The sequence below is a fragment of the Olea europaea genome, chromosome 18 (assembly GCF_002742605.1).
Source record: "Olea europaea var. sylvestris chromosome 18, O_europaea_v1, whole genome shotgun sequence".
In the NCBI taxonomy this organism is placed as follows: Eukaryota; Viridiplantae; Streptophyta; class Magnoliopsida; order Lamiales; family Oleaceae; genus Olea; species Olea europaea.
This window is the reverse complement of record NC_036254.1, coordinates 4814528-4829140: the sequence shown is the minus strand read 5'-3', so window position 1 is coordinate 4829140 and position 14613 is coordinate 4814528. Positions and strand designations below refer to the sequence as shown.

At 36.0% G+C, this 14613-nt stretch overlaps 1 long non-coding RNA gene across 4 annotated transcripts; it reads right to left on the bottom strand.

Moving 5' to 3' along the window:
• Nucleotides 1-3915: 3915 nt before the first annotated feature.
• On the bottom strand, nucleotides 3916-8539 carry LOC111367246. Of its 4 annotated transcripts, none has more exons than XR_002697759.1 (4): nucleotides 7475-8539; nucleotides 4648-4706; nucleotides 4487-4531; nucleotides 3916-4237 (listed from the first exon to the last, which is right to left on the bottom strand). It is a non-coding gene; the product is annotated as an uncharacterized LOC111367246 (long non-coding RNA). The 4 variants fall into 4 exon arrangements; XR_002697758.1 differs by having other exon boundaries at nucleotides 3916-4206; XR_002697757.1 differs by having other exon boundaries at nucleotides 3916-4531; nucleotides 7475-7786; nucleotides 8041-8539.
• Nucleotides 8540-14613: the final 6074 nt, after the last annotated feature.

Sequence of the window (14613 nt, the reverse complement as noted above, 5' to 3'; positions counted from 1 at the left end):
AATGCCTTTGAAATTATGTTATTATCTAAAAGTAGATTTTAATGGAAAATTCATTGGCAGTTATATATATATATATATATATATATATAGTTCTTAAAAAAAATTTAGCTTAAATTCTTAAATTAAATTATTGTTTAAAATAATTTCTAATCTAAAGTTAAGGTACAATTGTTTGAGTGACGCTTTCATACCAGTAGGTTGGGGCGTTACAGCGTGGTATCCGAGCACGAGTTTAGTCAATTCTGTAGACTCATCATTTTTTCAAAAAAATATATATTATTTTAAGTTCAAGTAGGAAATTTAAAGATGAGAAGAATAAAATATTTAAGGCACTCCATGACATCTTGCATCCATCAGTCGACCTCATCATATGACCTAGGTACGTTTAGCTAAGCAAGGTTAAAAAAATTTATTATGAAAAATATTATGATTCAACGGTTATGTTTTCCATGTTTCACAACATGTTACGTTTTTCTTTATGTATATGTATATGCCTCTATAAATGTTATTTGAAAAAGAAAATGTGCTGTTTAAAAGACATGTACTAGACTAGAGCTTAAAGTTGTGGGTCGCAAATGGTAAAGGAAAGAAAAAAAGGGAAAAATTCTAAGAGAATGAATCATATTAGTCAATAGGAGATAGATATCCAAGTTTACCTAGATTTTGTAGCAGACGATTCTTTAGACCTTGACACTATATATATGTGTGTGTGTGTGTGTGTGTGTGTGTGTGTGTGTGTGTGTGTGTGTTAATAAATAATTTCGGTCAAGTTGAGAAGTAATCCTCTGTTTTTCCCCCCCCCCCCAAGTATGCTGGTAATGAAAAATGAAGTTAAAGAGAGGTATTGCATCTTATTTTATGGAAAATGTCTCGAGCGAACTAGAACAATTTGATAAGGGACCTCTTACAAGCGGTTCAAGACCTTGGCAGGCTGAATCAGTATCCAACTTCATCTATACCATTAGCTCCTATTACTCTCCCAACTCATACCTCGGTGGTTGAATTATTTCGAAGGCATAAGCCACGTTCCTTCGATGGGACATCTAGTCCACTAGTAGTTGAGGAGTGACTTCGTAAGTTAGATCAAATTTTTCTACTCATTGTCTGCACTGACACCCAAAAGGTCCAGTGCGCGGAGTTTATTTTCACTGGTGATTTGCATCACCGGTGCAATTCGATGTCTTGAACCAGGACCTCTGAAGAGCAATTGGCATTAACTTGGGAACAATTCAAGGAGGAAGTGATGAACAAGTATTTCCTCAGTCTTTAACGGATTTCAAGGAGAGCGAATTCCTTCAGCTTAAATAGGGTAATATGTCCCCGACTGATTATGAGAGAAAATTCGATCAACTCTCAAGGTATGCTCCACACCTGGTGGCCAAGGAAATTAAGAAGACTTGAAGGTTTGATCAAGGGTTAAACCCAAACCTAAGCATGATTCTTATGTCACATCGTTTCACATCATACCGTGAGATGCTGGAACGAGCTCACGTTATTTGGTATCAGAAGGCAAATAAAGAACAACACCATCAATTGTACAACCAGTAGGACAAAGGGCAAATTGGAAAAAGAAAATGGAATGGTCAAGACAAAGGAAAAGGAAAATGGCAAAATACGAAGTCGAATATCGAATCTAATGCCAGTAAGGTCATGGTAGCTATAGTTGCACCTTGCTCTAAGTATGGTAAGCCTCATCGTGGGAAATGCTTGTATGAGAATAATGCCTATTTTTGGTCCCGTAAACCAGGACATATTGCTAAGGATTGTCCCAAGTTTACGCAAAAGAAGGATGTTAATAGTGATCAGAACAAAAAGGGAAAAGCACAAGTTTTTACAATGATTCAGAAGAATGCATAGGAGAAATTAAATGTGATAATAGGTATATTACTGATATCTGATACACCTGCTTATGTACTGTTTGATTCAAGAGCTACTCACTCTTTTGTATCATCTTTCATTGCTAAAATCTAGTATTAGTTATGATAAGTCAGAGAATACACTAGAAGTTAGCATCCCCTCAAGTAGAACATTGAACATAAATCAGTTTGCTAAGTAGGTAAATCTTAAAATTGAGGGAAAAACATTTGAAGCTGACTTGTATGTGATAGAGATGAAAGACTTTGATGTGATTTTGAGCATACATGAAAGTTTCTTTTCTGAAATTAGGAGAAGAACAATTTTTTTCCCTGGAATAAAGATCAAACCCCATCTCCAACTAATATCGACCTTACAAGCTGAGAAAATGTTGAGAAAAAAAATATCTTAAGGGTTTCTAGCTAACATCTCAGGAGGAAAACAAGCAACGATAAAGATTGAGGACATACCAGTGGTACAAGAATTTATAAATGTGTTTCCAGAAGATCTACCTAGTATTCCAATAGATAGACAAGTGGAATTCACAATAGATTTGATTCTCGGAGCGGCACCAGTATCTAAAACTCCATACAGAATGGCTCCAAAGGAACTTCAGGAGTTGAAAATTCAACTACAAGAATTGTTAGACAGTGGGTTTATCCGACCAAGTGTATCCCTATGGGGCGCACCAGTGTTGTTCGTAAAGAAGAAAGATGGAAGTACGAGGATGTGTATCGACTATCGAGAGTTGAACCGTTTGACCATCAAGAACATGTATCCTCTCCCGAAAATCGAGAATTTGTTTGATCAATTGAAAGGGGCTAAGGTATTTTTCAAGATCAATTTACGATCTGGATAACAGCTTTCAAAACTGGTTATGGACATTAGGAGTTTATAGTTATGCCGTTCGGGTTTACAAATGCTCCTACAGTGTTCGTGGATCTAATGAATCATGTATTTCATCAGTATTTGGATCAATTTATCATAGTCTTCACTGACAACGTTTTGATTTACTCCAAAAGTAAAGATCAACATGAGAAACATCTTAAAATAGCTCTAGAACTATTGCGCAAGGAAAAATTATATGCCAAATTTAAAAAGTGTGATTTTTGGCTTAAGCGAGTTGGATTCTTCAATCACATAGTTATTGCCCAAGGAATAGAAGTAGATCCAGTAAAAGTAGAAATAGTAACTAATTGAAAGACACAGACTAACGCTGGTGAAGTTTGAAGCTACCTGAGCAACATATTGAGGCCCATAAATAGGAAATGAATCTTTACTCTTCAAAACAGTGAATGACATCTTTTGAAAGCAGTAGATGAGATGAGCAAAATAACTGTTTAAGAGACTCAGCACTTCCAAAAATCATTTGTTCGAATGAACTATTTAGGTTAAAGGAATATATAATTGTAAATTAATTATGCAAAAAGTTTACCTTAGCTAGCTCTTCCACTCGTACAGATTTGTTCTTTTCAAGAAACTCAATTTAGGCAACTCTAGCAATGTTGGATATTGAACAAATAACAATGCAAGCATTTTACCTTGTTTAGAAGAAAAGAATACAAAACAACTACATTTTTATTGAAAATGATAGGATTTATAAGTTTAAAAATGGAAATAAACAGAAGAATCTGGGAAGCATCTGAATTTTTGAAGGAAAAATATACAATGGTATCTCACAAATCTGTACAAAAGAATAACATAATTGGTGCAGAATGGATATTATTTGAAGAAATCATACTTCAATTACGTAGAAGGAACACATTTACCGAAAGATTACATAGCTGCCCTACGTCATGAGAACGTAGAAATTAGTGTCAAGCATATCCCAAATGTTATCATGTTCATCTTATTTTTTTATATGAAAGATAAATCTTGTTTAAGATCCTAAAAATAAAAAAATAGGGCACCTACTATCCTCTTGTACTTCATACAGAAAAAGATTAAAACTCGATACAAATGCCAATGGCACGACATGTTAAGCTATGAATTGTTCTCTTCTCAAACACAAATGATTATTTTTGACGTTAAAGGAGAACAACGAGTATAGTCACAAACATGTTTGAACATAAAGTAAATTAACATTAGAAAGAACAAGAAGAAAAGTGACGACAAATGTATGAAACACATAATTAAAAGATTCATAAAACCTTTATACAGCTTGAGAAATAGTGAAACACATGAGAAAGTAGAAATTTACTCTATTCCTTACTTGGGGTTTCTTGCGATTAGGTTTGTTGGGGGGGACAATGAATATTTGTTGGAAGTTTCCCAAAGAACCCCTTTCTGGTCTCATCATCAGCTCTATTGGAAGTACATATTATGTTGGATGATACCAATGACCTTTTGAAGCTTCACAAGAAAAGTTTACCAATGAGGGGATCTAGTAAAGTTACAAACAAATTAGTTGGGTGATAAAACAGATCTTGCTGAAGAAAACAAAATATGTGTTGCTGGCACAAATGAAGGTATAAGGTTAAAAAAATTCATCCATTTTTCTCACAGAAAATGTATTCATCTATAAAATGAGGCTATAGATCCTCTTCTCCTTTGGTTTTAACCTCTCAAATATGATTTAAAGAGAGAGACAGTAAAGGATCATAAATACTCAGTGCTATGCTAATTGCAATACCTGTCCAACGATGAAAGCATCAACCCAAGAATATGAAGCATCAAACTGTTAAAAATATGAAGTTATGTCAAATTATTAGTTGCACAGATTTTTAGAGTATTTAAGTGAAACGACAATAAGTCATTTAAAAAGTTTCTACAATCAACGAATTCAACCAATACCTCTTCTAGTACCTGCTCCAAAAGTAGCGAATACTCATTGGATTCACAAAGTGCTGCACCTACAAATCAGCAAATCACTGTAATTAAACCTGCAAAATTTGTATGAATTTTCACTGTAATTAAGAATCATGTTCTCCTTTTAGTGAATTTTGGATTCAAGAAAAATAAAATTCTAAGACAAACTAAAAGATTGAAGAAAATGTTGTATATCTGTATATCTTATGTAATCTACCAAAAGTAGCCACAAAACATAAATCAATTCTAAAGAGAGGATCCAAGAAATTTGCGGGGAGATGAGGGGAACTTGCAATCACAAGTACAAAAAACCACTATCGAGAAAAAAGAAAAGGGAAACAGCGCAGAAAGAGCCTGCACTCAAGGGCGGAGCCCATTAGATCGAGTGCGGGCAGATGCCAGCATTGAACTCCAGCCCAGAATATATATATATATATATATTTTAGCCTGAACTCCACAACCATATAGACTGTGTGACAGAAGTAATAAATAAGGATGGGGGTGTCGTTCCGTCATCACTTCGAAATCCACGCAGTAGAAGGTGATAGGCACTATTCACAGAATAATCACCCTTCGTCTCGTCGTAATAAATTAATATTTCTGGTCGGTCGGTGAGGCTTAGGGGGATGGATTTTATCAGCTCCGTATGCACTTGCATATAATTGTCACTCATCAACGTGTCATCCCAACCTCTACATTCCCAAGGGGAGCCGAAACCGGCGGAAAGGAGTCCAGCCTAGCTAGGCAGCCAAGGCTCAGCCAAGACCCGAATGGAAGTGCCATTTCCCACTCTCCAGCGTGGTCCCTCTTCACTCTCCAGAGATGATGAACCAGGTTTGTCCCTGGCTGACATGTAGTCGGTGATGACGTTTCAGATGGGAAGGTGGCTGGTCAGGGGTACTCTAACGGTTCTGTTGGTTTGGTGAGGAGTCCGATCACGAATTCTGTCTTTGGGGATTCGTTGAATCTTGGAATTCGTGAATATGTCTATGAGGTAATTTTCCTGAAGTGCTTGTTTCTTAATTTAATTTTTTATTTCTGAAAATTGATTGTCTCGAATCTATATGAAAGTAACTTGTGGTGATGAAATGGAAAATTTGTAATTGCTGTTCTTTTTAATTTGGTAATATTTGGAGTTGGAAATGTTACATTGCATGTTATTTTATTTGGCAGTATAAAAATCAACTTAGCAAACAAGCAATGTATTTAGAATCAGGCAGAGCCAAGAAAGAACTATAAATAAAACATGATAAACAAGAAAAACATAAATAAATCTCAAAAGCATCTTTCGAACTTCATCAAAATTCATATGTCATCAATAAAGAACTATCCAAGCCACTAGCCTCTTTTTGCAATTCCATATAAGCAAACATTGAAAAAAATATATAAATCAAGTCAAGTGTAAAGCTTTAAATACTACATATTGTGTAAAAATATTTCTTCTCGCATTTTTAAAAGCAAACTCACAAATTAAACTTTCGTAATCAATATTTTCTAAAAAAATCTTGCTCAACAGATATCAAAACTAATCCATTCAATCGTTCTTGTAACTTGGTTGATCACAAATAAGATTTTAATAACTTTGTGTTTGTCTTATCCAACAGATATTGCAAGGCAGAGCTTGTGTTTGTCTTATTCTTCCATTGGTCCATTTTAGGCATATAAACTAATAAATGAAACAGCTGAATTCTCTCTGGTTAATATTAAGCTTAACTCATGGCTCACTTGTTCATGTTTATGTCCATTCACTGTTCCCCATCAACAGGTAGTGGAAGTATGGTCAGATGGGAATGTATCTACCAAAAAAAATAATGAGACGACACTTGTTGAAGTCAAGTGGTGAGTAGTAAGTTTGTGATGCACTGAGCTCAGTTCACTTTTTTGGAGTTAGAAAATATCATTGAAGTTCAAATCTGTAGTGGCTTATATCCAGGGGCGGAGCCCCATTAGGTCGAGTGCCAACTGGAACCCACTATTTTTCTAGCAATCAAAGGAAGCTAGCCAAGCAAAAGAAGAAGCCAGAAGAAGGTGAAGTCCCAATTTCAATTTTCCACCAGTGTGGCAGTGCCCAGAGTGTGTATATATATATATATATATGAAATGAAATTAGCACTTTGGACTTCGATTGCTCAAAGAAGCACGGACAACAGACTTCAGGCTTCCAATGGACTGTGAAATTGTAAGTTCAAGTTACTTAAGATTTGAAAATATCATGAATTGCATTGTGAAATTGTGAGTTAGACGGTGAATTGATTATGTGAAATTGTAAAATGTGAATTGCACTAGATTGATAGTATAAGTTGGTATTGCACTGTGAATTTATTATTTGAAGTATTTTTTAATCATCACTAAATCCATGACCTTGTTATTCATTACAAAACTTTTCTTTAAGCTTGTAGTAGAGAATCTTCCAATCACGTAAAACCATAACAACACTTATTAATTTCATCAAATCTGCTCCAATCCTATGCATTATGTATTTTTCTTCATCTTGAATATTATTAATAATCAAACTCAAATACCTAGTGCAATATCTCTAAAGTGCAACATAATCCTACTATAAGGTCCAAAAAATTATTGAGGACTCGGAGACAACACATTGTGACCATTATCAAGCATTTACATAAAATAGAATTAATCTCATATACCTAGTGAGAGGATAAAAGCTTCACAATGCTGATGTGGTACGAAAATCTCAAAATTTTTATCTTGCCCGCTGAGGCAGGAGATCAAGATAGTTATATGAAAACAAGAAAACTATAGATCCTTATATTTCGGGGAAAAAATAAAATAAAATAATTCAAGATTATACCTTGAAGAGTTCTACTATCCAATTCTGACAAAGTTGAAGAACTCCCAATTTTCGACTCCACTGATCCTTGCGACGCCAATTGGCCACTATTCAACCTCAGAGCGAAAATGCGTCCGACTAGCCGTTGTTGTCAACAACCGAAATGTGGTGCTATCAACGAATCTAACTTCTTCGGTGCAGCCAAAAACTTTTACGATGAAATGTGAAATTGGAGTATTTTTTTATCATCACAAAATCCATGACCAAAAACCTTGACGTTCGACGTCGAAAAAAGTTGCCCGCACTAAACTCGAATCTTGGCTCCGCCGCTGCCTGCACTGGACAGGATCTAGCATTAGTTACCGATTAACAGCCTTTAGCACATCCGGATGATGAAGAACAACCTCATGAATTATACCAAACAGCTATAAGTTTGTAAAGGGCTCGAGTATTTTTTTCCGTTCATCCTCTGAGTACAAGAAGTTGAGTATTGGTGATAACAAACAGACAATAAACAAAATTCAAAGATCAATTTCACAAATTCTCAAAGCCATAGTATGGATGGGATCTTGCTTCTTGGATTTTACCTCTTCTTCCTCTTAGTATTTGATTTAGCTTGTGCAGAACAGAACTCATCAAAAAGCAAGGAAACATGTGAATGGAAAGGGAAATCAAAATACACTTTATAGGGAAAGATATTTTGATGAATAGTGGAAGCTAGTCCAGTGAACAGTGTGAAACCGAATTGAGTGTGAAATGAAGAACTCACAAATGAACAGTTGAGGAATAGTAAAATGTGAGAGGAAACTCACTATGAACAGTTCTTTCATATTGCCACTTTTATTGTGGGGAGAGGAGGGCAACTTGCAATCACAAGTACAAAAAACCACTATCGAGAAAAAAGAAAAGGGAAACAGCGCAGAAAGAGCTTGCACTAGACAGGATCTAGCATTAGTTACTGATTAACAGCTTTTAGCACATTCGGATGATAAAGAACAGCCTCATGAATTATAACAAACAGCTATATGTTCGTAAAGGGCTCAAGTATTTTTTTTCGTTCGTCCTCTGGGTACAAGAAGTTGAGTATCGATGGTAACAAACAGACAATAAACAAAATTCAAAGATCAGTTTCACAAATTCTCGAAGCCACAGTATGGGTGGGATCTTGCTTCTTGGATTTTACCTCTTTTTCCTCTTAAGCCCCGTTTGCCCTCATTACTTCTCATTAAATTAAATTAAATTTTTTCTCTCCTATTTTTAACCACACAATCTTCAATAAAATAATATTATACGTAAATCAAAAACTTTTCTTTTCTTTTCAACCACTCATTTTTCAAAAAAATACTATTCAAAACATTATAATCTCCAAATAACGGGACTCAAACGGGGGCTTAGTATTTGATTTAGCTTGTGTAGAACGGAACTCATCAAAAAGCAAGGAAACGTGTGAATGGAAAGAGGGAAATCAAAATACACTTTATAGGGAAAGATATTTTGATGAATACTGGAAGCTAGTCCAATGAACAGTGTGAAACTGGATTGAGTGTGAAATGAAGAACTCACAAATGAATAGTTGAGGAACAGTAAAATGTGAGAGGAAACTCACAAATGAACAGTTCTTTCATATTGCCACTTTTATAGTAAAGGGGACATATATATGCAAAAAAAATCGAGAAAGAGGAGTAGCCAATTTATATTTCTCATACAAAATTTAGGCACACACGCACGGATTTTAGAGCAATTAGAGTCACTTTTTCTTTAGTCAAATTTGGTGACTTTGAATTTTTTTTAGAGATAAAAACGTACAAAGGGAATTGAGGAGAGAGGAGCGAATATTATTATATAATTTCCACACACCATATCATAGAGAGGCACATAATTGAGGGCTGCCCTGTGGCTGAAGAATATATATTGGTGGCGGAGTGAAGAGCCAAGAAGATATCCATACACACGCATAAACATCGAAAAAAGGGTGTTGCCCAGTGTTGAAAATTATCGAATTACACACAAATTGGGAGTAGCTTTGGAAAGAGAAGCTAGAGGCAGTTTTGGAAGAATTAATTGGAGAAAAACACATGGCATATTCAATTTTACAAATTATTCACGTTCCGTCAATTAATTTGGTGATGTCTTCCTTAAATTCTTATTTTTTTTCTCATTAATATGCGTAGTTAAATTAAATTTTAGAGCGAACAATGTAACTGATTTGAGACATTTATTTCTTTTATTTGAGATTTTTCTTTTTTTATATTTTATGTGTGGATTTTAACTATGTTTTTAATGCTTTGAATTATTTGGCCAATTATTCAATGATTTTGTGAACAATAATTATGTAGAAATGCGGATTCTTGTTTATACTACATATTAAAATTCGGTAAATTAATATAATATGTAGAGATACTTATATTAATTGCTGCGTTCCTATAGAAATTTTTAGAACTATTATTTCGTTTAATTAAATTTAATTTGCATAGAGATATGGAATTGAACTAATTAAATAGGTTCAACGAGAACTCGAGAGGGGTAAGTTGAATACAATAGAAGAATTCGACCGAACACTACTTTAGATTTTATGAATCTCGATATTATAAATAAAGGTGACCAATAGATGAATTTGTTCCACCTTAATCTCCATTTATTATTTGAATTCTCACTCATTTTTCTGTTGCATTCACGAAATTTTTAGTCATTAGATTTAAAAATCACATTTAATCATTGTTCTCATTTATTTTCGTCAAATAAAAGTTAGAAAAAAAAAAGTAAATTGAGTACTAAAATATAGTCCTCGTAGGAACGATAATTCAGACTCAAAAGGTCCACTTTACTACTTATTACGATCCGTCCATTTGCGGGATAAAATCGACAACATGGATCTTGCTGTGCATATAAATATGTATATAGATATGCGTGTACATGGGTATGTATATAAATTTGCATAGGTGTTTGTGGTGTAGTGTGGGTTATAGTTTTCTATGCATATAAATTATATAGGGGGTGTTTGATAGGTATTTTTATGTAAAAACGCATTTTAGAATAGTAAATTGATGTGAAATGTGTGGTTGAGAAATAAGGAAAAGTTTTTTATCTACATGTAATATTATTTTAATAAAGAATGTGTGGTTGAAAATAAGGAAGAGAAAAATGCATTTTGAGAAAAATGGCTACCGAACAGGGGCATAATGTATACATGAATGTTTGTGTTATTCCATATATATATATATTACACGTAATTATATATCTTCAGTGTGAACGTGTGGGCACTATATATATGTGTATGTTTCTGTATGTATATAAAAGTAACTAGGCGAGTGCACACATGCTGTCTATATATATGTGTGTGTGTTCTTGAAGTAGATAGTAAAATGAATTAATATTTTAGTGATCCTTGGACCAAATAGTACATAGCTATTTGAGTTAATGGTATTTTTAAAGGTGGATTTAGTCGAAGTTCCTAAGCAAATGATAATGAATTAGGATTTGGGCACGTTGATTTCGTAGGTGGCTAAGAACATTCCCACTTGCCATTTGAAAAGTTAATTGCTAAGAATTCGAGGTAAGTAAACCTTCCTTTATTTTCATGCGTACGTTACATGATTAAATGTATGAACGTGTTATCTGATTTGCTATTATGTTAACCTGATGTATGGTTATCACATTTTATGTTATAAATGCTTATCATGACATATTCATGTACGACAATGCATCCATAAACATACACGAAGTTTCAACAAACAAAAAGTTTCCAAATGTCATTGACTCAGTGAATGTTTAAAGATATGTATCCCGAATATTTTTGTTACAAGATGTATGTCTATGCCATGAAGGTGTGAGTGGGAAATGGAGCGTGGGGGACTCGGCACACCCGACCAATGATGAATGTTAATGTTAACCGCTCTGCGACTGAATGATGAATGTTCAATGTTAATGTTAACCGCTTTGCGGTACTATCGGTAAATTCGATCGGATTTCAAATAACATGCCCCACTGCATTTTGATTGGCTATATATGATACATCAATTGAGCTCACGTTGTCAATGTTAACATTTTTAAAGAAATGAAAGAATTGGGATACATAACGAAAAATACCTTTTATTTGCAAGCAACGCATATGCATATCATGAGCATGCATCATATCATGAGGTTTGCTTACTAAGCATTAGCTCATCCCACATTATCTCTCCCCATTTTCAGATGATGAAGGCAAGATGATGCGAGTTGACGACTTGTGGTGACATGGACTCAGTAATATTCTATTTAATTGTTGGATTTGCTTTTTGTGAAAATTTGACAATAAATTTAATTGTTCTATATTTCATTTTGAAATAAGGTAAACTTTTATCTTATCACCTTATGATTTTGTTAAGTACAAATCTATTTCCAAAAAATGAAGTCAATGATGTTCATTTTGTCAAAGAAAAGTTAAATCGCTTCCGCATTTATGATTTCAAGAGAAAGTTAAAAGATAATATCTCCAAATTTAGGAATCTAAATTTGGGGGTGTCAGATTGGAAGCCATATCCGAGCTTATGTATGCAATTTTAAACTTCAATAAAATGTTGTTCTCAAAGTTGTTTGAATTCAATGGCAAAACTTTCTCAAACTGTAAGCACCTCAGAGGAGAGATCTTGATCTTAACAGGAGATCACCTCATTTGAACCTTGAGGCGTACGCCATATGCCTCCCTTTGGCAAAGTTGAACGTCAGAGTAAGATGCCTCTGTATGGCTGCAGCATCCATCATGTGAAGAAGCGTGAGCACCTCGGAGGAAAGGTCTTGATCCCAACAGGTGATCACCTTGTCTGAACTTCGAGCGTATACCACATGTCTTCTTTGGCGAAGCTGAACGCCAAAGGGAGAAGCCTCTACATGGTTGCACCATCTATACCATGTTGGGAAGCGTAGATGCCACGGAGCAAAGGTCTTTATCCCAATAAGTGATTACCTTGTCTGAAGTCCAAGGCGTACATCGCATACCTTCCTTTGACAAAGTTGAATGCCAAAGGAAGAAGTCTCTGCATGTGGGGAAGCGTGGGCATCTCAGATGAGAGGTCTTGATCCCATCAGGTGATCACCTCGTCTGAACTCTGAGGCATATGCCACATGCCTCCCTTTATCGAAGTTGAATGCCAAAGAGAGAAGCCTCTACATAGCTGTACTATCTGCCATGTTCGGAAGTGTGCCTTGAAGGAGAGGTCTTGATCCAAACAGGTGATCACCTCGTCTGAACTTCGAGGTGTATGCCATATGCCTTCCTTTGGCGAAGCTGAATGCTAAAGGAATAAGCCTCTACATGGATGCACCATTTACCATGCTAAAAAGCATGGGCAATTCGGAGGAGAGGTCTTGATCCTAATAGGTGATTACCTCGTCTGAACTCCGAGGCGTACGCCACATGCCTCCCTTTGGCGAAGCTGAAAGCCAAAGAAAAAAGCCTTTGTATGGCTGCATCATCCACTATGTGGTAAAGTGTGGGCACTTCAAAAGAGAGGTCTTGATTCCAAAAGGAGATTACCTCGCCTGAACTCCGAGGTGTACCCCACATTTTCCCTATGGCGGAGCTGAACTATTACGAACTTGACACAGCAACTGAACTTATGCAACTAAGTTAAGTCCATTAACTTACTTTACAAGACATGTTAAGATTGGATTACCGGACTGGTCCATGACTATCTTGAGTGATTCAATTTATATGAAGGTCACAATGTCATCGTTATTGTTTAAGTTATTTGGCTTAGACATTCTCTTCATTACCAAGTTAAGTGGTTCAATCTACTTTATGTTCATTATTGGTGCTCATTATCATTCAAGTTATTGAAGTTGGGGTATTACATTTAAGTTGAATCACTAGTTGAAGCCCATACACTTGGAAGAAAAGCAACAATATACAATAAAGAGACAAACGAAATTACAAAAAGAAACTTCATATCTTATTTCAAAAAACTCATTACAAAGAGAGGGGCTGAGGCCATTATATTACTATGAATTGAAAATAAACCTAGACTAAACTCTTGATGGCTGGGATGGAGATACCTCAGAAGTAGGTGCCTCAATGGTTGGAGCTTTTAAAGCTTCTTCTTTATCTTCTTCTTCTACCACCTTGTCCCCACTGCTATCTCAGCTGGGGTCTGAGGCACTTCGTCCACAAATTCAGACCTCAGCTCGGAGAGGTTATAATCTGGGTAAAGTTCCTCAGCCCTCTCCATCATCTTAGAGTAAGCGTAGTTCCTCCAGTAAACATTTAAGTGCCTGTAATCCTCAGTAAGGTTGAAGTTGGCAATGTAATCTTTTACTGCTTCCTATCTTGCCACCTTGGCCTACTCCCTAGCAGCAGCATCATCATCAACATTCCACTTTATTTTGCTACCCAAAAAGTGGTAGGCATCTTTAGCTCTAGCTAGCTCTAAATTAGCTTCCTCTAGAGCCTCAACCGTAATCTTCTAGTGATTATCCAAAGTCTCATCTTTTTAGTAAGGGAGGCCACCTCACTCTGAGACTCGTACACTTTCTTTTTTAGAGCCTCAATTTGGGCCAAGGCAGACTGTAGCTTGACCTCCTCTTCAGCTCGCTGGGCCCTTATTTCTTTTGCCTCGGCCTTTATTCGTTTCAACTCATTTTCGATAGGACTTAGTTCTGGTTTGGTTATTAGTGAGGGCCTCTTGAAATTCCAGCGTGAGGCCTAACACTCTGACGCTTTGACTTACCATGGCCTTGGAGTGGTTGGCTACGTCACAGGTAGAGGTGTAAGTCTGCCACCAATTCATCCAAAATTTGTAAAAATTCTTGGCAACACCATGGACCTCAGCTGGTACCTGCACTAAGTGCCTCCATCAGTGAGGTGCCAGCTTCTCCTCACGTCTGACCAAGAAGCTAATGGACTTTCCTAGAGTCCTTGTAGGGCATTGCCTCTTGGCCGTCTTTGCAACTTCCTTTCTAGCATTCTCCGTTGCCCCCCTAGCAGTCTCTTCTTTTGCCTCCTCCTCCACATGGCGGAACATTTCAATATTTACATGCTTCATAGCAGACTTCATGAGCTTCGATTGCAGAGGAGCATATTTACCAGCATGGGACACTGTGGTCCCGAAATTTCTTGAGGAGCTACTCACGTGCACAAATTTCTCTTTTTCTGAGGTTCGTCAAGGGCCTTCTCCTTGCCTCTGGCC